The sequence below is a fragment of the Podarcis cretensis genome (assembly GCF_951804945.1).
Source record: "Podarcis cretensis genome assembly, chromosome: 7".
NCBI lineage: Eukaryota > Metazoa > Chordata > Lepidosauria > Squamata > Lacertidae > Podarcis > Podarcis cretensis.
This window is the reverse complement of record NC_137176.1, coordinates 73,553,151-73,575,205: the sequence shown is the minus strand read 5'-3', so window position 1 is coordinate 73,575,205 and position 22,055 is coordinate 73,553,151.

The window sequence follows — 22,055 nt, the reverse complement described above, 5'->3', positions numbered from 1 at the left end:
TGAGCATAATGGTCACAAATCCAATACATTCAGGATTGGCACTGTCCATAAGAAATCCAGTTGCAGCAGACTTAAACTTACCATAGCTTATTAGAAATCTAAACCTATATACAGAACACCACAGCAGAAGGAAAAGAGATAGAAAGAGAAAGTGAAACCTAGGCTCCTTCTGGCCTTACTATTACAGTGGTACCTCAGGTTACAGACTCTGCTAACCCAGAAATAGTACCTCAGGTTAAGAACTTTGCTTCAGAATGAGAACAGAAATCGTGCAGCAGTGGCACAGTGGCAGCGGGAGGCCACATTAGCTAAAGTGGTACCTCAGGTTAAGAACAGTTTCAGGTTAAGAACGGACCTCCAGAACGAATTAAGTTCTTAACCTGAGCTACCACTGTATAGTCAGCATGACCTTGATTGAAAGAGATAACAGAACCAGTTTAAACCAGCTGTGCTCAGCTTCTCTGAAGGAATAACCCAACCCAAACAGTTTGACCCTTTATATATATTGCCATCTCCTGCTTGCACAGGATTTGAGCTGCAAATGCAATCTATTCCTCTTGCTATTCCTAGCTTTGCACTTCATTTTCATGTTCCTTTTGATGTGAAGGACATTTTCATCCCTTTTTTGCATTAATTTTTCCTTTGTTATGCAACAGAGTGGGGAGGGGGGGCGCCTGTGTCATTTGCATATGCAGGCTCTTCCCACCTATGGCAGGTTACTTAGCTTGTTAATTAATCATGCACAGGAATGAGAACACACATTGCCTACAGTAATTACCCGAAGAAAGAGCACATTGCTGCTGACACGAGGAAAGCACAGATTAAAGGGAAACATGAAAACTAGCTCTAACCCAAAGGTAACTCTGATCAAATGCTACAGTAGCAGAAGAGATGCATCAGTTTCTCATTCTTGTGCTTGGCCTTCAAAAAGGGGGGAAAGGGGGGAGTGGGGGATATCAGAACACTATAAAACACTTAATCTAGGTGAGGTCGCGAATAGCGTATCTAATAAACTGCAGTGTAGTTTAATAGAACAACCTAGAGTGGATGGAAAGTACTAGGGTCATACTATACTAACCAATGTTCTCGAAGCTACCAACATGAGTTTGACCAAACTGCAGGAGGCAGTGGAAGACAGGAGGGCCTGGCGTGCTCTGGTCCAGGGGGTCACGAAGAGTCGGACATGACTAAACGACTAAACAACAACATACTTAACAATACAGCTGATGATTCTCAGCTGAGATATGTGGCCACTTTTGTGTTGCCCCAAAAGTTCCTGCCTGCCTTTTAAAAATGTAGTAATGATTTCTAAACACACATCTAGACATACAAATTGGCATGTGCACATTTATGCAGGTTGGCATCTTATTTTGCCCTTTTTTCGGTGGGAGCAGCAATGTGCCTCCCTCTGGCCGACAAGGATTCCCAGCACTGACCTAGAGCCACAGTCAATCAAATCAGATGTTCAGCTACATAAACAAATGATGTTCATATTTATTCAAATCCCCTCCATTCATGTGTGCAGCAGATTTCGTGAGAAGCAGGGCCTTCACCGCGGTAGCCCCGATGCGGCAACATACTGGTTTACAACCCACCCATCAGTTTAAGGGCCAGGCTGGGCATAACATTTTTCACTTAGTTGCATGCTTGATTTTTTAATATATATGAGAAAGCTCCCATGGGGGAGCTGGATCAGGTCCAAAGCAGAGGGGAGTGGGTTTTAATTCTTCACCCCCTCCATGGCCCAACTGGAATCAGCCTCCCCCTGTTTGCTTTTGCAATGAGAGCAGAACACCCATGGGTGACAATGGGAAGGTGATTCCACTCATAACCTAAAAAGAGCTCTGCTGGTTTAGGGCAAAGGCCCATCTAGTCCAGTATCCTGGTCCAGTATCTCCACAGTGATCAGGCAGATACCTATGGGATGCCCACAAGCACCTGTAGTGGGGAAAAGGGTTCCACACTACTGCCCCAATACAATGAAAGTCCCTTCCTACCAGCTATTTAAATAAAGATATGCCAACTACGCAAGGGCCCATTATATGCCAAATGTCAAGTCTAATCCTGCCCTGAAAAGGATGTGGGTTGCTGACTGAGGAGCAAGGAACTGATACGCGAGTGGTTGCTGTTTTGTATTTTTCCCCAGGGGTTTTCATGTTATCGGATCCTGTGTTTTCTAGCTGTTGCCAAGCTAGAAATCAACTCTGCAATACAGTCGTACCTTGGTTGCCAAATGCCTTGGAACTCGTACGTTTCAGCTCCTGAACGATCAAAAACTGGAAGTGAGTGTTCCGGTTTTCGAACGATTTTCGGAAGCTGAACACCCAGCATGGCTTCTGATTGGCTGCAGGATGCTCCTACAGCCAATCTCAAGCTGTGCCTTGGTTTTCAAATGGTTCTGGGAGTTGAACGGACTCCTGGAATGCATTCTGTTCAAGAAGCAAGATGTGACTGTACAAAGATGTCTGCGTACATGACATGAAGCCTGGCAACATCAATCCCACCATGTGGGAATCCCTTGCAGACGACCACAGAGCCTGGAGACAGACAGTCAGGTCATGTATCCATAGCAGTGACCAGAGGAGAAAGGACTGCTTGGAGGAGCACAGAGTGAAGAAATGCCATGGAGCATCTGCAGCAACACAACCAGATGCCTTCATCTGCCCCGGCTGCAATCAAACATGTCTCTTCTGTGTTGTTCTCTACAGCCACTACTGCAACCTGCCAACAGTTTGACTTCACCTCCAAAGGTGCATTCCTCCATTGTTTCCTGGGACAGACAGATGCCAGCCAACAACTATCATCAATAGCTGGTGCCCTAGAAGGATACATGAAGCCTTTTCCATTCTCTCATGAAACAGCTAAGTTGTGCAGCATTCTGTGGAGGAGTACAGCAAACAGGTTCTTTCATTCTTGGAATTGACTGTTTGGCTCCGAAGCGCCCTCTCCGATTGCATGGAGCCCGGAGAGCCCCGTGGTTTTCCACGGATCTGAGGGCAATGAAACAATCGTTGAGACGGCTAGAGCACCGGTGGCGGATAACTCATTCCGAATCTGACCGGACACAGGTTAGAGCTCAACGTCGAGCCTACCAAGTGGTGATAGCGACGGCGAAGAAGACTTTCTTCACCGCCTCTATTGCATCTGCAGAAAACAGCAGCAGGAGACTCTTTCAGGTGGTTCACAATTTAGCGGAACCACCTGTAACATCGGGGCCCAGTACGGGCCATATGTTCTCCTGCAATGATTTTGCAAATTTTTTTGCAGATAAAATCGCTCAGATTCGGGAAGAAGTAGACTCCACCGTGGGAGCAGGGCCGGGGCGGGAGAGTGCTAGAGTCCTGTCTGGTCAAGTTGTGTGGGATCAATTCCAATCTGTTACCTCCGAGGATGTGGACAGGCTGCTTGGACAAGTGAAGCCAACCACCTGTCTCCTGGATCCTTGCCCATTCTGGCTTATAAAAGCTAGCCAGGAAGGACTGGGCGATGGGCTTCGTGGGGTGGTGAATGCTTCCCTCTATGAGGGAGCATTCCCAGACCCGCTGAAAGAGGCGGTTATTAAACCGCTTCTTAAAAAACCATCTTTAGATGCGGCCACGATGGCCAATTATCGCCCAGTCTCAAACCTTCCATTCTTGGGCAAGGTGACTGAGCGAGTGGTTGCTGAACAACTCCAGGCACGCCTGGAAGAAGCAGACCATTTGGATCCCTTCCAGTCGGGATTCAGGCCTCATCATGGGACGGAAACTGCCTTGGTCGCACTGGTTGATGATCTCCGGCGGGCTAGGGACAAAGGTGAGAGCTGTTTCCTAGTTCTGCTGGATCTTTCAGCGGCGTTTGATACTGTCAGGGGCTCAGGAGCAGAAGCACAGGGAAGAGGGGAGATGGAGAGCGAAGGGGAAGAATCTGAGGGCAGCGTAGGGGAAGATGACAGCGGCCCGAGAGATTCCATGAGCCTCTCCAGCGAATCGGAAGATTCACAGAAGGGGGCTCCGATGGCCAGGGCAAGGGGGGTCCCGGGAGGGACGCACCAGAAGCTAGGGGCCAGCAGCGACTCCCAAAGCAGCAGCTGGAGATCGGGACCAGTTTCCCCACCAGAGCGTAGCAGGGGGGAAGAGTCCCATGAGTCAGGGCTGACCACGCCCCTATCGCTGAGTGAGGGAAAGGAGGGGAAGTCAGATCCAGCTAGCCCCCCCGAAGGGGGAAGCAGTGACAGGAGCAGTGTAACGGTCAGGAGGAAGGTGGCCGGGTGGGCGCGCGCGCCAAGTTCAAATGTACAGGCGCGCGGGACAGCAGGGAGCTCGGATTGGGAGCCAGGTCCTAAAGCACGCCGGAGGCAGGGGGAAGAATCAGGGGACTCTTCAGCATCAGAAGAGTCCAGAAAGGGCAACACCCCGGCGGGCAGAAGGACCCAGAGGAGGAAAGAACAACGGAAGAGGTGGAGTAAGGCTAGAGTCTTAAACTGGTGTCTAGGGGGAGGAGACTCAGACGGAACTTCGGCGGTCTAGGGTTTAAGACGTAGAGCTGCGCGCTACGGCTTTGGAATGGAAACTGAACTTCAATAAAGACTTTTGTATATAACCACGACCTGGCGTTGGTCCTCTGTGAGCTGGGACCTTGGGCAGCTCTGACAGATACCATCGACCATAACATCCTTCTGGACCGTCTTGAGGGGCTGGGAGCTGGGGGCACTGTCATACAGTGGTTCCGCTCCTTCCTCCTGGGCCGTGTTCAGAAAGTGGTGGTGGGGGATGAGTGTTCAGACCCCTGGGCTCTCACTTGTGGGGTGCCTCAGGGTTCTGTCCTCTCCCCCATGCTTTTCAACATTTACATGCAGCCACTGGGAGAGATCATCAGGAGGTTTGGGCTGGGTGTTCATCAGTATGCAGATGATACCCAGCTCTACCTCTCTTTTAAATCAGAACCAGTGAAGGCGGTGAAGGTCCTGTGTGAGTGTCTGGAAGCGGTTGGAGGATGGATGGCGGCTAACAGATTGAGGTTGAATCCTGACAAGACAGAAGTACTGTTTTTGGGGGACAGGAGGCGGGCAGGTGTGGAGGATTCCCTGGTCCTGAATGGGGTAACTGTGCCCCTGAAGGACCAGGTGCGCAGCCTGGGAGTCATTTTGGACTCACAGCTGTCCATGGAGGCACAGGTCAAATCTGTATCCAGGGCAGCTGTTTACCAGCTCCATCTGGTACGTAGGCTGAGACCCTATCTGCCTGCAGACTGTCTCGCCAGAGTGGTACATGCTCTGGTTATCTCCCGCTTGGACTACTGCAATGTGCTCTACGTGGGGCTACCTTTGAAGGTGACCCGGAAACTACAACTAATCCAGAATGCGGCAGCTAGACTGGTGACTGGGAGTGGCCGCCGAGACCATATAACACCGGTCTTGAAAGACCTACATTGGCTCCCAGTACATTTCCGAGCACAATTCAAAGTGTTGGTGCTGACCTTTAAAGCCCTAAATGGCCTCGGTCCAGTATATCTGAAGGAGCGTCTCCTCCCCCATCGTTCTGCCCAGACACTGAGGTCCAGCTCCGAGGGCCTTCTGGTGGTTCCCTCACTGTGAGAGGCCAAGTTACAGGGAACCAGGCAGAGGGCCTTCTCGGTAGTGGCGCCCACCCTGTGGAATGCCCTCCCATCAGATGTCAATGCGATAAACAACTACCTGACATTCAGAAGACATCTGAAGGCAGCCCTGTTCAGGGAAGTTTTAAATATGTGACATTTTAGTGTGTTTTTCATCTTTGTTGGAAGCCGCCCAGAGTGGCTGGGGAAACCCAGCCAGATGGGCGGGGTACAAATAATAAATTATTATTATTATTATTATTATATGGAAAAGTCTCAGGAGAGAATGGCAGTGAATTCTCTTTCCCAGCAGAGCAGTTTTCCTAATCAGACACACTACAGCTCGTAATGCTAATTGCCTGTATATGCAACGTGCCAAACGAATTCTTGCTCATGTGGCAATTGTCATGTAAATGGCATTAAATTGTTTAATTTAAATGATTAAGCAGCAGCAGGAGGGGAGGAGCAATCAGAACAAGAGCAGAGCAGGTAAACTTTCATCATCTCTCCTTTCTCTGTGTTTGCTGCTGCTGTCCTTACAGTGAGAGAACTGGGGGATCGTTCATGGAGAAGGACCGATCCCCATTCAATGTGACTTACAATATTTTAGGCAAAAGAACTACATACATAAAACCCATAATTTTTCTTAAAAAAACTAAAAGAAAATTCTGTTTAAAAAATAGATCTAGTTAGAGATCAGTGACATAGATGATAGATAGATGATAGATAGATAGATAGATAGATAGATATAGATTTAAGTGACAGTCTGATTCACACTTAGATGGAAAGAAACTGCGCTGAACTCTGTGGAACTTATTTTGGAGTGGATATGCATAGGGTCAAACTGAATGTGTTCATTATAAGTCGTGCTGGAAGGTTGGAAAGCGTTCTTCTTATCAGTATGCCTCATTACAGATTACCACTTTAGTTTCAGGGAACGAAGCACGGAACTGACAGATGCATCTTATTTAATTAAACAGATTTCATTATGCAGGATGAGTTTTGATTAGTTCTTAGGCCTCTGCTGTGATTCTAAGCTGGTGTACTGAAGCAACAGTAGCTACGAGTTCTACAGAGATGCTAACTCCATTACGAGAACTGGTCTAATATCCTCCCACCCCCTTTTCAAAATAAGCTGTCTGCACTGGAACACATCACTAAACCACATTATAGGTAGCTGGACGTTAACATTTTTGCACCTTCAGAAATACTCATAATTGAAAACAACAAAATAGGCAACAACCTCCACAAAAAACCCACTGATGCCCATACCTACCCATACTGGAAACCTTGCCAGTCAAAACATATGGTTGTACGGCACGCCAATCTCTGAGCAGTGCAATATTCCAGGGTTTGGTTTCTGCAGAATGAGGGACAGTGGAAACTGTGGTGTTTTTATGATATCTGGTTTATTTACACATCGCTGTGGGTAAAACCTCAGTGCCTAGGACTTGCCGATCGTATGGTCGGCGGTTCGAATCCCCGTGGCGGGGTGAGCTCCTGTCTTTCGGTCCCAGCTCCTGCCCACCTAGCAGTTCGAAAACACCCCTAAGTGCAAGTAGATAAATAGGTACCGCTTTATAGCGGGAAGGTAAACGGCGTTTCCGTGCTGCGCTGGTGCTGGCTCGCCAGAGCAGCTTCGTCACGCTGGCCATGTGACCTGGAAGTGTCTCCGGACAGCGCTGGCCCCCGGCCTCTTAAGTGAGATGGGCACACAACCCTAGAGTCGGACACGACTGGCCCGTACGGGCAGGGGTACCTTTACCTTTACCTTATACAACCTGAGTCATTTATTTATTTGTTTGTTTGTTTGTTTGTTTGTTTGTTTGTTTGTTTGTTTGTACCCCGCCCATCTGGCTGGGTCTCCCCAGCCACTCTAGGCCACTTCCAACAAAGATTAAAAATATATTAAAATGTCATTAAAATTTAAATACATTAAAATGCCAGAAGATCTTGCTTCTCCCATAGTCACAGTCTTGAATTTAAGCTGAAATCAAGCATGTCTCCCCCTCTCAGGTTTCTACCTGCCACCTGCTTCTATCTTCTAGCTCTCACACACCTTTCAGTTCTGGTTTTTGTTCTTCTAACTATCAGCCAGTAAAGGGAGAGGGCCCCATCCATTTGCCCTCTAGCACAGAGCTACTTTCTTTGTTACCTCAACTAAGTATGGGTTGTGACCTCAACAACCCATACTTAGAGGGCCGTTACTTCACCAAGAAACCAGCTTGGCTATTCCAGCAAAGGAAATAATAGAATCATAGAATGGTAGTTGGAATGGATCCCGAGGGTGATCTAGTCCAACCCCCTGAAATGTAGTAATCTCAACAAATAGAGTCTCAACAAACCTGGCAAATTCTCATTTTCTGAATCAATTTTCTTGTGAAATGTTGAGGGGTAGGATGTTCCCTGTTGAACTGAACTTGCTGGTTCCAGGAATTAGAAGGGACTCAGCTCTACAGCCTAATCCCGTCCCCAAAAACTCACCACAATATAAAGAAAAAGCATTGTCTACAGCCTGGCTCTCAGGATCATCAACAACAAAGAGAAGGAACAAAGAAGGATCAGTGGATCTAAAGAGCACCTTCTGCAACCTATCGAGTAAAACAATTAACATCTTATAAACAAAAATAATCATAATATTGAATGAAATCGTAGAGGATCAATTGTGAATAATCATGCGATCGGTATGAACATTTTTTAAAAAATGTTCACTGCATACGATAAAATGATACAAGTAAGCCAGCATAATTAAATAATCATAATATTGAATGAAATCGTAGAGGATCAATTGTGAATAATCATGCGATCGGTATGAACATTTTTTTAAAAATGTTCACTGCATATGATAAAATGATACGAGTAAGCCAGCATAATTAAATAACTGGAACTAAATAGCAGAGAAACGATGAGTGGTCCCTGTAGAATGCATTGTTGGGGATATGCTGACAGCCTGTTTGATGGAGCTCCCTGGGACATAGTAGCAACTTGATGCTGATAGCTTTGTGGTCTTAGTCAGTTCCCTGTGGGTCCTGCTGGAGCAGAAGGACATTTCAAGGAATTAAATATTCACAAGTTTGACTGATGTCTTACGAGAACTGGATTTCTGGAAAATGATTGATTAGGGAGGCCTACAAAAGCATAAGATAAGTAGAGGAGATGGATTTGTGAAGGGACAATGCGGCATATATATATGTATATGAATTGTGCTTACTGACTCAAACCAAGGCCGATCTCTTCCCAATTTCCTCAACCTGGTGCCCCCACCCATTTGATTTGGATTACGATGCCCATCATCCACAGCCAGATGGGGCTTCGAAGCATAGCATTGCCTAACGTCATTGTGATGCCTTGCCCACTTGTCAAATTACTACTGCCTCATCAGAAACAAAGTTTGTTTAACTACTAACTCAGCTCACAGTGAGTTTCTACCTGAACAGCTGAAGACGACACATGGTGTCAGAAGTGGGATGTGGCAACCCATGGATTTTGAAGCTGGAAGCACAGCAGAGAACGGGACAAGGTGGAAAGAGCTGGTGGAGTTGAGATTTGCAGGAGCAGAGGCAGACAAGTGACTACGCAAGTAGAAGCAGGCTCATCTTTTTCCAACTAGGGCCATAGTTCAGTGGTAGTACACATGTTTTCTGTGCAAAAGGTCCCAGGTTCAGTCCCCAGCATCTCCAAATAGGATTGGGAAAGACACTGGTTCAAAACACTGGTGAGCAACAACTAGTCATTGTAGACAATTCTTGATGGATGTTCATCGCTGAACAATTTATTTTTGGCTTGTCCTAATGCCTTCATAGGGCTACTCTGAGCACTGGAAGTGGTACAGAATCTATTTGAAAGACTCTCAATCATTTATTATCCAGGCAGTTATTCCAACGTGAGAGGAACATAGGAAGCTACCTTATATTGAGAGCATCAGTCCATCTATACTGACCAGCAGCAGCTCTCGAGGCAGAAGTGTTTTCCAGCAGTACCTGAAGATGCCGGAGATTCAATTTGGGACTTTCTTCATACAACGCAGGTGTTCAAAGGGACCAGGACACACACACACACAAGAGAGAGAGAGAGAGAGAGAGAGAGAGAGAGAGAGAGAGAGAGAGAGAAAGAGAATACCCTTTGCAAACATGCAGGCTGTTTTTCATAACCATGCATTTTCATAACCTTTATTAATAAGGTACCATTCTTAAATATATTGATACACGATGCAGAAGTGTTCTCACACGTTCCTGAAATCTTTTTTTCCTTTTGCAAGGGAATCGCAGAGAGTTCAATATGAAACAACACTTAATGATGCCTGGCTACAAGTCCTATTCAGATTACAAGATAACTCATGGTATATAGATATAGTCAAGTATTAAAATAATGTGTCTGGCCACCCTTTCAGATCAGTTCCAGCAAAGAAGCTCCCTAGCAACAAAGGACAGCCTTAGGGGAGTCTCCGAACACAGAGTCTGCATCTGTATTTATTCATCTTACTTCCCCTCATTACCTTTCATTATTTCTAGCTTATCCCCATGAATCACCCTGAATATTTCCTCTCACTCCCAGTTGTTTACAAAGCAGCGCCTCCAGGCTCTTTGAAGCTGCCCCTCACTTTTCACTGGGAATTTAATCCTCACTCATAAACACTGCGCTTCCTGCATCCTGATTAATTTTGGCTTCCGGATTATTATGTTTTCTCAGACAGGCTTTGGGGGGTGGGGGGAGATTCTGGCTGACTTTGCCACCTGCTGCACCAGCGTCGAGAGTTTACGCTACCATTTCCCCAGCCCAGGGCCCTTCAGACATTTCGGACTACGACTCCCACCTGCCCCATCCAGCAGAGCCAGAATTGGGGGATGATGGGAGTTGTAGTCCAAAACAAATGGAGGTTCACCTGGTTAGGGAAAGGTTGGTTTATATGCTTGGCAGCAACAGGCAAGGCAGCTTAAGGTGAAAAGCGAGGATGTCATTGCTCCTGGTCAACTTTCAGGCCCGTTTGTTGGGAGTACCTCAGAGCGAGCTCCTGTGAACTCAGTGGAAGATAACAAAAAAAACATAAGAACAGCCTGTTGGATCAGGTCAGTTGCCCCCCCCCCAAAGTCCAGCATCCTGTTCTCATAGAGGCCAACTAGATGCCTGTGGGAAACCTGCAAGCTGGTCTCATCCTTTTATATTCTCATGACAGTTCCTCTAGTTTGCAGATGAGCCCAAGGGCCCAGAAAAGTTGGCAACCCCCAAATCAGGCAGAAAGCATAGACTCGCAGAATTGTAGAGGTGGAAGGGACCAAGAGAGCCATCTAGCTCACTCGCTGCAAATGCAGGAATCTATTGTCCCATGTGAGACTTCAACCCATGACCCTGAGATTAAGAGTCTCATGCTCTACCGACTTGCAGAGATCTGTGCTGATTGCCAGTTTGCTACTGGGCCAAGTTCAAGGAGTTACTAATAGTATACAAACCCCTTCACAACTTAGGACCAGTTTGCCTACACCCCAGATGTGCCCACTCAGCTGCTTTGATTGGTGGAATTGGCACTACTACAGGTGCCACACAATACCCGTGACGCATTTATTTAGTGTGGCAGTGCCTAAACGTTGGAACTCGTTGCCTATTGAGTTCAAGCAGGCACCTTCATGTTCCTCTTTTCTGTGCTAAAGACATTCTTGTTTAGACAAGCCTACCCAGGTGCTTGTGAAAGCTGAGGTGATTTTAATCTGTTTCAGCTTTTGTGTGTTTTAAAGTAGGGTTGTAAATTTATATTGATTTTATTGTCTTATCCTTTTGTAAACCACTTTGAGGTCTTTTTCGTGGAAGCTGTGGCAAGAGGGAGGAGATGGAGCAGCATTTTCCACCCCTTCCCTTGTGCTCTCCCAAAAAGCAGAGCCAAGTCCAAGATATTTTGCTGCCTGAGGCAAAAGACAGCGCAGCTCACGCACACAAGCTCAGCTATTCCGCTTGTAAAGCTAGACAGGCAGGTGAAAATTACTTCAGCGCTGGTGATGAGGCAACATCCTCCACCACATCTGAAGGCAGCAGGCCAATTTAGGGGATGCAAAGTGAGCCAGCATGGGGAACGGTGGAGGGCTGCTGCTATAACATCCGCCTCCTGGGGTGGAGGCCTCAATCTGCCCTGCAAGAGTAAGAGGTTGGAAGTTTGCAGCAAGGCAGAAAGCAGGATCCTTACTCAGAGAAGAACACACTGAGGGCACTTTGTACAAGAACCCCCCCAAACCTGGAGCTAGTGTTGTGAGTCGAGGACCCTCCACCCGTGTAGTGGTAAAATAAGACACAAGGACACATGTACTTTAGCTTAATGGGCTAAAGAAGGTCACAACTTTATTGGTTACAGCATGTGAGTGCTTTTGGCTTAGGCACTGGATCAAACAACCTATACAGTGGTACATCGGGTTAAGTACTTAATTCGTTCCGGAGGTCTGTTCTTAACCTGAAACTGTACTTAACCTGAAGCACCACTTTAGCTAATGGGGCCTCCCGCTGCCGCCATGCCGCTGGAACACGATTTCTGTTCTCATCCTGAAGCAAAGTTCTTAACCCAAGGACTATTTTTGGGTTAGTGGAGTCTGTAACCTAAAGCGTATGTAACCTGAAGCGTATGTAACCCGAGGTACCACTGTATTTGACCCCACCCTGTGCATTGGGGGGGGTCATTATAAGGTTAACAACCAGTGGGAGGAGCTTGTTGATGCAAATACAACTGGAAGCTTCCCCTGATGTCACTGGGGGTTGTGCCATGGCCCAAGCCACCAGCAGGGCGTTGCACAGGATCCACGACTGCCAGATTCATTTAACAGAATACCCCAAAAGGGGAGGGGTAGGTGATGGCCACACCCTGCCCACCAACACACGACATATATTCCAATTCCTAACCACCACCCAAGCTGAAGTGGCGCCCTCCCTGTGGAACGCCCTCCTACCAGATGTCAAAGGGAACAACAACTACCAGACTTTTAGAAGACATCTGAAGGCAGCCCTGTTTAGAGAAGCTCTTAATGTTTGGTGTATTACAGTATTTTAATATTTTGTTAGAAGCCGCCCAGAGTAGCTGGGGTAGCCAAGCCAGATGGGCGGGGTATAAATACTATATGATTATTATTATTATTATTATTATTATTATTATTATTATTATGCTGAATGTAAGAAGGAATGGGCCTGCCAACCTAGCAGTTCAAAAGCACCCCCGGGTGCAAGTAGATAAATAGGGACCACTTACCAGCGGGAAGGTAAACGGCGTTTCCGTGTGCTGCGCTGGCTTGCCAGATGCAGCTTGTCACACTGGCCACGTGACCCGGAAGTGTCTGCGGACAGCGCTGGCTCCCAGCCTCTAGAGTGAGATGAGCGCACAACCCTAGAGTCTGGCAAGACTGGCCCGTACGGGCAGGGGTAGACCCCGCCCCCAAGCCAACCCTATTGGCTGGCCTGGTGGGCAGGGCATGGCAACCAGGTGAGTGACGCAGGGGGCCAAGTATGCCGGCCTGCTGACATGGGAATGGCTCCCGCTCACAACACCTCCCCTCTGGGAGGAGGAGAGGCTTTGTCACAGAAGCTCAGAGGAAGCCTGCACCCCTTTCATTATGGTCCTTGTCTACATAACGTGAGCATGATTTGGTTGAATGAGGAGTCAGGCATGGAGCTTGTGGATTTCATTAGCCAGTGTTTGAGTGCCGTACTTCGTTCAATTTTTGTTCTGCCATCTATTAGCCCCCTTGCGCAATCATGGCAATGCATTTGAATTCCCGTCAACTTTTGAATCAAGACCTCCACATATTTTAAAATAAAAATAGTGTCATCCAAATAGCAGCAGCATCCAAATTGTCATTTCGGATAAATACGGCAACTCGCTTCCCACCTCGCCCCCATACCGTTAGAACAAGTCCAGTGACAAAATGATAATAAGATTTCATTCCAAATTCATTCTCGTTAGAGGTTTACAAGGGGATAAAGGGGTTCAGTTAATGATGTACATGATGACAAGTCTGCTTCCAATTACAAGCCCTTTGTGTGTCCTCTAAGGCAAAAGCTCCCTCTTGTGGAATTCTAGTCAAAATTCCACATAAAGCCCAGTTTTAGTAAAAAAAACCCCTAGAGGCATTGTTTTAAGTAAGGACAACAGAGAGTCTGTAGCTCCTTAAAGACTAATAATAATAATAATAATAATAATAATAATAATATATTTATATGCCCCCCATCTGAGTGGGTTTCCCCAGCCACTCTGGGCAGATTCCAACAAAAAAATTAAAACACAATAAAACCTCAAATATTTAAAACTTCCCTGCACACAGTTGCCTTCAGATGCCTTCTAAAAGTCATAAATAATAATGATTTAGTCATAAATAATAATAATTTCTTTAAAATGTAATTATTAGTTGGAGGTGTCAGATGCTAAAAACGCTGCGCTCACACCCCAAATAAAACTACCATGAAACTGGATGCTAAGACATTGAAAGCTAATTGGTTTTAAGGAGCCTGTGAAAATTAAGCACCAGTCCATGGGTACGGTTGGGGGTACTTGCAAGAAAGCTCTTTTCTCTCGCACCCATCCTCACATTATGGTGATATTCAGATCCCACCACAGGAAATGTGTGGTATTGACAGGAGGAAATAAGCAGAAAGTTGCAATTTGCTGTACAGTGGTACCTCGGGTTACAGACGCTTCAGGTTACAGACGCTTCAGGTTACAGACGCTTCAGGTTACAGATGCTTCAGGTTATAGACTCCGCTAACCCAGAAATAGTACCTTGGATTAAGAACTTTGCTTCAGGATGAGAGCAAAAATTCTGCTTCGGCGCAGCAGCAGCAGGAGGCCCCATTAGCTAAAGTGGTACCTCAGGTTAAGAACAGTTTCAGGTTAAGAACGGACCTCCGGAACGAATTAAGTACTTAACCCGAGGTACCACTGTACTTCCCTTGATAGCGGAATGTAAGGCTGTGTCAACAAAGGACGGAGCCTTCTCTGGTGTGGCACCTCCTTATGGAATACTTTGCCAAGTGAGGCCCATCAGGCTCCATATCTTTACAGCTTCAGAGGAAGACCCAGCTTTTTGAAAAGGTCTTTAAATAACGGTGCCATGTTTATTGGCTCAATTTCTGCCAATGGATATGGAGGATATTAACTTGAATGCGTGTGTGTGTGTAGCATGTTCTGTTTTATACTGCCTTTATTGTTGTTTGGTAGCTGCCTTGAGTATCTTTGAAGAAATAGGTAAGACAGAAATTCTGAAAAGAAATAAATCAACAAACCAGATGCTCACGCTCCGCCGTCATGTTTGGAGAGAGTAATCCTTCTGGACAGCAGTAGTTAGAAACCCCAGGAGGGGAGATGCTCTTCTGCTCGGGTCCTGATGATGGTTTCCCAGAGGTGAACAGGATTCTGGGTTAGATGGGCCAGTGGCCTGATCCTGCAGATTCTTCTTATGTTCTTTGCTGCATGAAGAAGTTCCTCGGTTCAAATTCCAGCATCTCCAGTTAGAACCTAGAGAGAGCCCTCCCTCTCCACATAGGACACATGGCAGCTGCCTTAGCCTGCCTCAGTTTGATGGATGACTAAGAGAGTACAGCACACCTTTGCAAAAACAACTCTGCAGCACTTAAGTCCGTTTACTTGTTCTTCAGCCCACTGAGGTCATTCGTGTGTGCCGAAACCAGCTTAAGCGCTTGGGTTCTGGCTCCTCCTGTGTCTGATTCTGCCATAACAACTGTGTCCTATTGTGAAGAATATTCTTCGGAGGAATGTAATGGTTTTTACATTTAATAAATCCTCATTTTTCTTCCCATTATGATTCCCCGAGCTAAGGAAATGGGAGTTGCCAGACGGAAGGCATCGCCAACTCAAAAACTGAAAGTAGCCCAGCCAATAGCAATAGTGGAACCTTTCCTGTCTTTTTATTAAAAGTTATTTTTCCCCCTGACAAATAAGCATTTGTACCTACTGAATCCAACCATCGCTGCATTTGTTAACATGGTGCAGAGTGCTTGGCGTAGGAGAATTCCAGGAGAGGGCAGCATTGAGTCATTTGTACACTGCCCGCCTCCCCAGAAGCATTTTTCCTCTGATGTACCAGACCCAAGTTCTATCTTATCCAGCATCCTGTTTGCTACACCGATGGATCACATCCCTCTAGGACAGATGCCCTCCAGATGTAGCCAACACAGTGCCCTCCAGGTGTTGCTGGACTCCAGCACCCACCAGTCCCAGCCAGCTTGGCCAGTGGTCAGAGATGATGGGAGCTGGGACCTGACCATGTTCACAGGAGCTGGCTACCCCTGCTCTAGGTAGCCCAAAAGCTTTGTACTAGGGGAATGCTCTTGTCACACTGTTACTATCCAACATCTCGTATTATATGACTACATATTAGGTCAAGTCAGACCTAATCTAGATCTAGCTCAGTTGTGTCTAAACCAGTGGTTCTCAAACAGTGTGGTGTGCCACACTGGTGTGGCAGGAGAGGTAGAAAGATATGCAGTGGTACCTCGGGTTAAGTACTTAATTTGTTCTGGAGGTCCGTTCTTAACCCGAAACTGTTCTTAACCTGAAGCACCACTTTAGCTAACGGGGCCTCCTGCTGCCGCCGCACAGCCAGAATATGATTTTTGTTCTCATCCTGAAGCAAAGTTCTTAACCCGAGGTACTATTTCTGGGTTAGCGGAGTCTCTAACCTGAAGCGTATGTAACCCGAGGTACCACTGTAAGGACATTTAAACATTTCAGTGTAGTAGAGTATCTATATGTCTATCTATCACCTATCTATCTATCATCTATCTATCTGTCTGTTATCTATCTATCTGTCATCTATCAATCTATCTATCAATTTATCAATCTATTAATCTATCATCTATATCTATCTATCGATCTTTCTATCTCTCATCTATATCTATCTATTTATCTATCTATCTATTTGCAGAATATGGATAGATATCTTTTCAAAATCAAGCACTCCTAGGAGTTTTTGTTGTTGTTTCCCAGTGTATTTCTTACCAATAAAAAAATTCAGTCTGACGCCAACACATTTTTATTCTGGAAGTGTTGCTCAGAGGTAATAAGTTTGAGAACCACTGCTCTAAACTGACTAGTAGCAGATCTTGCATGGGGATGCTAAGGACTGGACCTCAAGACCTGCTACATGGACCACTTTGTCTCCATATGCACCCATCTGTACACTGGAGGTCTTCAATGGAAGGCCTCTTGTGGGCTCCCCCAACATCTGAGACGAGGCAGGTGGTTTCTAGGGAGAGGGAGTGGCGCCCCACTTAGTGGTACATTCTTTCCAGAGAGGTTCACCCATTGCTTGTCTTATTCTTCCAGTGCTGTACCCCTGGTTATAGGGCAGCATATAAATTCTAATAATAATAATAACAATAATAATAATAATAATAATAATAATGTTTACTTTCCCAAGATTTTTAGATGCAACTTTAATCTAGCTGACTGTTTTATGCTGAGTTTTTGCTTTGTTTTGTTTTGCAATTTTGTGGCTTTGTAGAGGAAGGTTTTTGTTGTTATTGTTGTTTTATTTGGTTTGGTAAATTGCCTTGAGAATATGATTCAAATAAACAAGTGAGCTATACTGGACAGCTTTTATTAGTTAAACATACAACAGTAATCCACAGTAATATATCTATAGGCAATTGTTTTGTGTATATATATTTATTGTATTGTGAAACTACTTAGGCTTCTAATGAAACAATTCATAAATGAAATTAATAACAACCACAATAATAATTGCAATTAAATTATAGTGTTTTCAATTCTAAACTGGGTTTTGGCAGAAAGGTGGAACAGAAATGCAATAAACACTAATAATATAGCTATTAACTGTCACATACTTGCAAGCTCCTGTGATGTATAAATTGTTGTCATTTCTAACTGCTGCAAGTCAGCTATCAAGTATCCAAACACGGAAATATGTTGTTGTTTAGTCGTTTAGTCGTGTCCGACTCTTCGTGACCCCCTGGACCAGAGCACGCCAGGCACTCCTGTCCTCCACTGCCCCCCGCAGCTTGGTCAGACTCATGCTGGTAACCTCGAAAACACTATCCAACCATCTCGTCCTCTGTCGCCCCCTTCTCCTTGTGCCCTCCATCTTTCCCAACATCAGGGTCTTCTCCAGGGAGTCTTCTCTTCTCATGAGGTGGCCAAAGTACTGGAGCCTCAGCTTCACAATCTGTCCTTCCAGTGAGCACTCAGGGCTGATTTCCTTTAGAATGGAGAGGTTTGATCTTCTTGCAGTCCATGGGACTCTCAAGAGTCTCCTCCAGCACCATAATTCAAAAGCATCAATTCTTCGGCGATCAGCCTTCTTTATGGTCCAGCTCTCACTTCCATACATCACTACTGGGAAAACCATAGCTTTAACTATACGGACCTTTGTTGGCAAGGTGATGTCTCTACTTCTCAAGATGCTGTCTAGGCCTGTCATTGCCCTTCTCCCAAGAAGCAGGCGTCTTTTAATTTCGTGGCTGCTGTCACCATCTGCAGTGATCATGGAGCCCAAGAAAGTAAAATCTCTCACTGCCTCCATTTCTTCCCCTTCTATTTGCCAGGAGGTGATGGGACCAGTAGCCATGATCTTCGTTTTTTTGATGTTGAGCTTCAGACCATATTTTGCACTCTCCTCTTTCACCCTCAATAAAAGGTTCTTTAATTCCTCTTCACTTTCTGCCATCAAGGTTGTGTTATCTGCATATCTGAGGTTGTTGATATTTCTTCCGGCAATCTTAATTCCGGCTAGGGATTCATCCAGCCCAGCTTTTCGCATGATGAATTCTGCATATAAGTTAAATAAGCAGGGAGACAAAATGCAGCCTTGTCGTACTCCTTTCCCAATTTTGAACCAATCAGTTGTTCCATATCCAGTTCTAACTGTAGCTTCTTGTCCCACATAGAGATTTCTCAGGAGACAGATGAGGTGATCAGGCACTCCCATTTCTTTAAGAACTTGCCATAGTTTGCCATGGTCGACACAGTCAAAGGCTTTTAGTCAAACATTATTACAGGCCACCCCAATCTGCAAGAGATTCCAGGGTCCTTGACATTTAACCAAGGTTTGTGTTCCTCACAGCAGAGACCAATGATTTCTAAGAAATGTGGCTTATTTTATACATCTTTACACCTGAAGCCTTTAGTGGAGGGGGTGCAGAACATTACAAGCCAAGAGTGTATTTTGTGGTTCCTCTCGTAGATTCAGCAAGCATGGTCAAAAGCAGCAGCCAGTCATGGCTCCCAGTCTCTTGGTGGATCCTGTCCTAGCCAGTGCACATGGAATTCTCCCAATTCCTCCTTCTTCCCAGCAGTCTTTGCAGAAAACAACTCCTCCCTTTCGGCTTCCAGCATCCCCCTGTCTCTTTGTAACCTCTGTTTCAAAAGCTTCCTGCGATGGGCACTTTTTCCTGTGGTGACATCATGCCCCCTGTTACCATGGCAACTTCTCCCTCTGCCCCTGGCAGAGCCTTATCTGCCTGGTTGATGATGTCCATTGAGGGGCTAATGGACAGCCATCAGCACCACTGCTTTTTCAACAATCCGCTTGCTAAATCCATGCATTCATGAGTTTGCTCAAATTCTGACCCTTCACTCAATGTAGAGATTATGGGAGTCTGTACCCACTCAAAACTCATAACAATAGTAAATCTTGTTGCGTGTCTAGTCTGAAAACATCACTGGATGTGAACCATCAGATTTGGGGATCAAACAGTATCTTGGGATGCCAGTCAAACATTTGGCAAACATTTTGTAAACATTTGGAGTGCTGAGGGGGGAATCAACATCAGCATTCACAGTAGGGGTCACCCATGCCAACAGGAATGAAGACAGAAGGTGGTGTTTGGGATTAAGAGAAAGCAGCTTCATTGATTGACAAAACACCTGCAACAAGCGGGAGGGAGGCTTGGTTAATTTCATTGTACACAGGTTATACATTGACAATAAATGTATTATTATTATTATTATTATTATTATTATTATTATTATTATTACATGTTGCTAACACCCAGGACGCAGGTCTAAACCACTTTGGTCTAAACCACTGAGCTTGCTGATCAGAAGGTCGGCGGTTCGAATCCCCGCGACGGGGTAAGCTCCTGTTTTCCGGTTCCAGCTCCTGCCAACCTAGCAGTTCAAAAGCACGTCAAAGTGCAAGTAGATAAATAGGTACCGCTCCGGCGGGAAGGTAAACGGCATTTCCGTGTGCTGCTCTGGTTCGCCAGAAGTGGCTTATTCATGCTGGCCACATGACCCTGAAAAACTGTCTGCGGACAAACATTGGCTCCCTCGGCCAGTAAAGCGAGATGAGGGCCGCAACCCCGAGTCGTTTGCGACTGGACGTAACTGTCAGGGGTCAGTTACCTTTACCTTTTTAACAACCCTTCAGGGTGGACTCCTAAATTTCAGGTAAGAGCTGGGAGGATACCAGCCCCACTTGGAAGGGGCATCTGTATCCCAGCTAACAAGCACATGACTTGTTTCTTGAGAGATCTGTGCTTCTCCTCACCTTCAAGGTTTGCTAAGGATGCCCCTAACCGCTGGATAAATGAATCGATTTATTACGGTCACAGACCAGAGATACCTGACCACTGTATCTCACTCATAGCTGTCAACGTTTCCCTTTTTTTAAGGGAAATTCCCTTATTCTGAATAGGATTCCTCGCAAGAAAAGGGAAAAGTTGACAGCTATGTTCTCACTCCAGCTGGGCAGCATTAGGTATAATTATTTCAAATTGTTTTTGATATGTTCTCTCTTTTTTTAATTATCTTGCTCATTAGGTTCATTTGTCAGCAGCTTTGGGCACCATTTCGTGGGAAAGCAGTATACAAATCAACCGATGATTGAAGGCAATGAGGATAAGATTGCAAGAAGCCAATGAAAACTAATTGCGCCATTTGCCTGCAAGAGGCTGAACTGGATCTTCCTCATAAAAAATGGCTCAAAGTGCTTGCTGGGTTAGTTTCTGTTTAACCTCAGGCTCCTCCAGATGAACTACTTATTGGGCCTTCATCCTGTTTTTCAGGCACAACGCTTAGGCTTAGATGTTTGTTATTGTGTTCAAAAATGAAAGTATGTTCGTGTCTCTTCCATTGGATGGAAGCCTCTTAAAAGAAAGATTTAATAGAAAGTAATAAGGTTGAAACCTATATTCAGAAACAAGATTAATTTCTTAATTATAAATCAAGATCCAGGTAATCTGATCAGGCATTGCTCTCTCTCATCAGATGATCTAGGGCAACGGTGAACTGGATGACAGCCATATGTATTGGTCATACAAATGGACATTGATTTTCCAAGAAGATGATCTCAAAGCTAACATCACACCCACGAGGAATTCTCTGAAGAATAAGTCTTTCTCGCTCAGGCCTGGCAGCTACTCTCTCGTTTTATTTTACAAGAACTACCTGTGAATCACCATGGACAACATTTGCTTATTTCGGCTTCAGTCCCATTTTATTATTATGATTACCACATTTCATATCCCACCTTTCCTGCAAAGAGCTCAAAGTAGCACACATAGTTCACCCCCTTATAATATCCTCACCTGTGAGAGTCCCATGGACTGCAAGATCAAATCTATCCATTCTTAAGGAAATCAGCCCTGAGTGCTCACTGGAAGGACAGAAGCTGAGGCTCCAATACTTTGGCCACCACATGAGAAGAGAAGACTCCCTGGAAAAGCCCCTGATGTTGGGAAAGATGGATGGCACTAGGAGAAGGGGACGACTGAGGACAAGATGGTTGGACAGCGTTTTCGAAGCTACCAGCATGAGTTTGACCAAACTGCGGGAGGCAGTGGAAGACAGGAGTGCCTGGCGTGCTCTGGTCCATGGGGTCACGAAGAGTCGGACACGACTAAACGACTAAACAACAACAACAAGAGACAGTGATGGGCCCATGATCACCCACTGTCATGGATTAGCTGGGCACAGAAGAATGGTGGGAGGAAGCAGCTGGGGAACCACCAAAGGAAGAAGGCTCAGAGCCCATGTGGTGCAACAACAATGAATGGTCAGAGGGAGAAGAGGGAGATGACTGGGAGGAGAAGGTGTTGGAAGCTGAAGAGGTCACAGGACTTAGTGAGCAGGGAGATTCTATGGCAGAGAGAAGTCCAGAATCAGAGGCAGAAGCTGAAGCAGGGAAGGAGGCCAAGAGGCAGAGAGGAGTCAGACTGATGAAGAGTCTTGGGTGTCTCCCCCTCCTGCTGCAACAAGCTCCCCTTCTGGAGCAGGGGCAGCCTGTTAAGCAGGCACAGTCTCCAAATGCTTGGGAATAGCCCTGGAGCAGAGGGGACTTAGACGGATGTAGGGAGGCAGGGACTTTCAGCAACCAATTCATCATGCCAGATCTACCGGGGATGAGCTGCTGTGCTCATTAAGCCTGACACTCAGCCAAGCCTGTGAAGGTCGTGTTTTTGCTAATAAAGAGTTAACGCCAACTTTGAATGGTGTGATTTACTGCCGGCTCACTCTTTGACGCCCCCTACGCTTCATG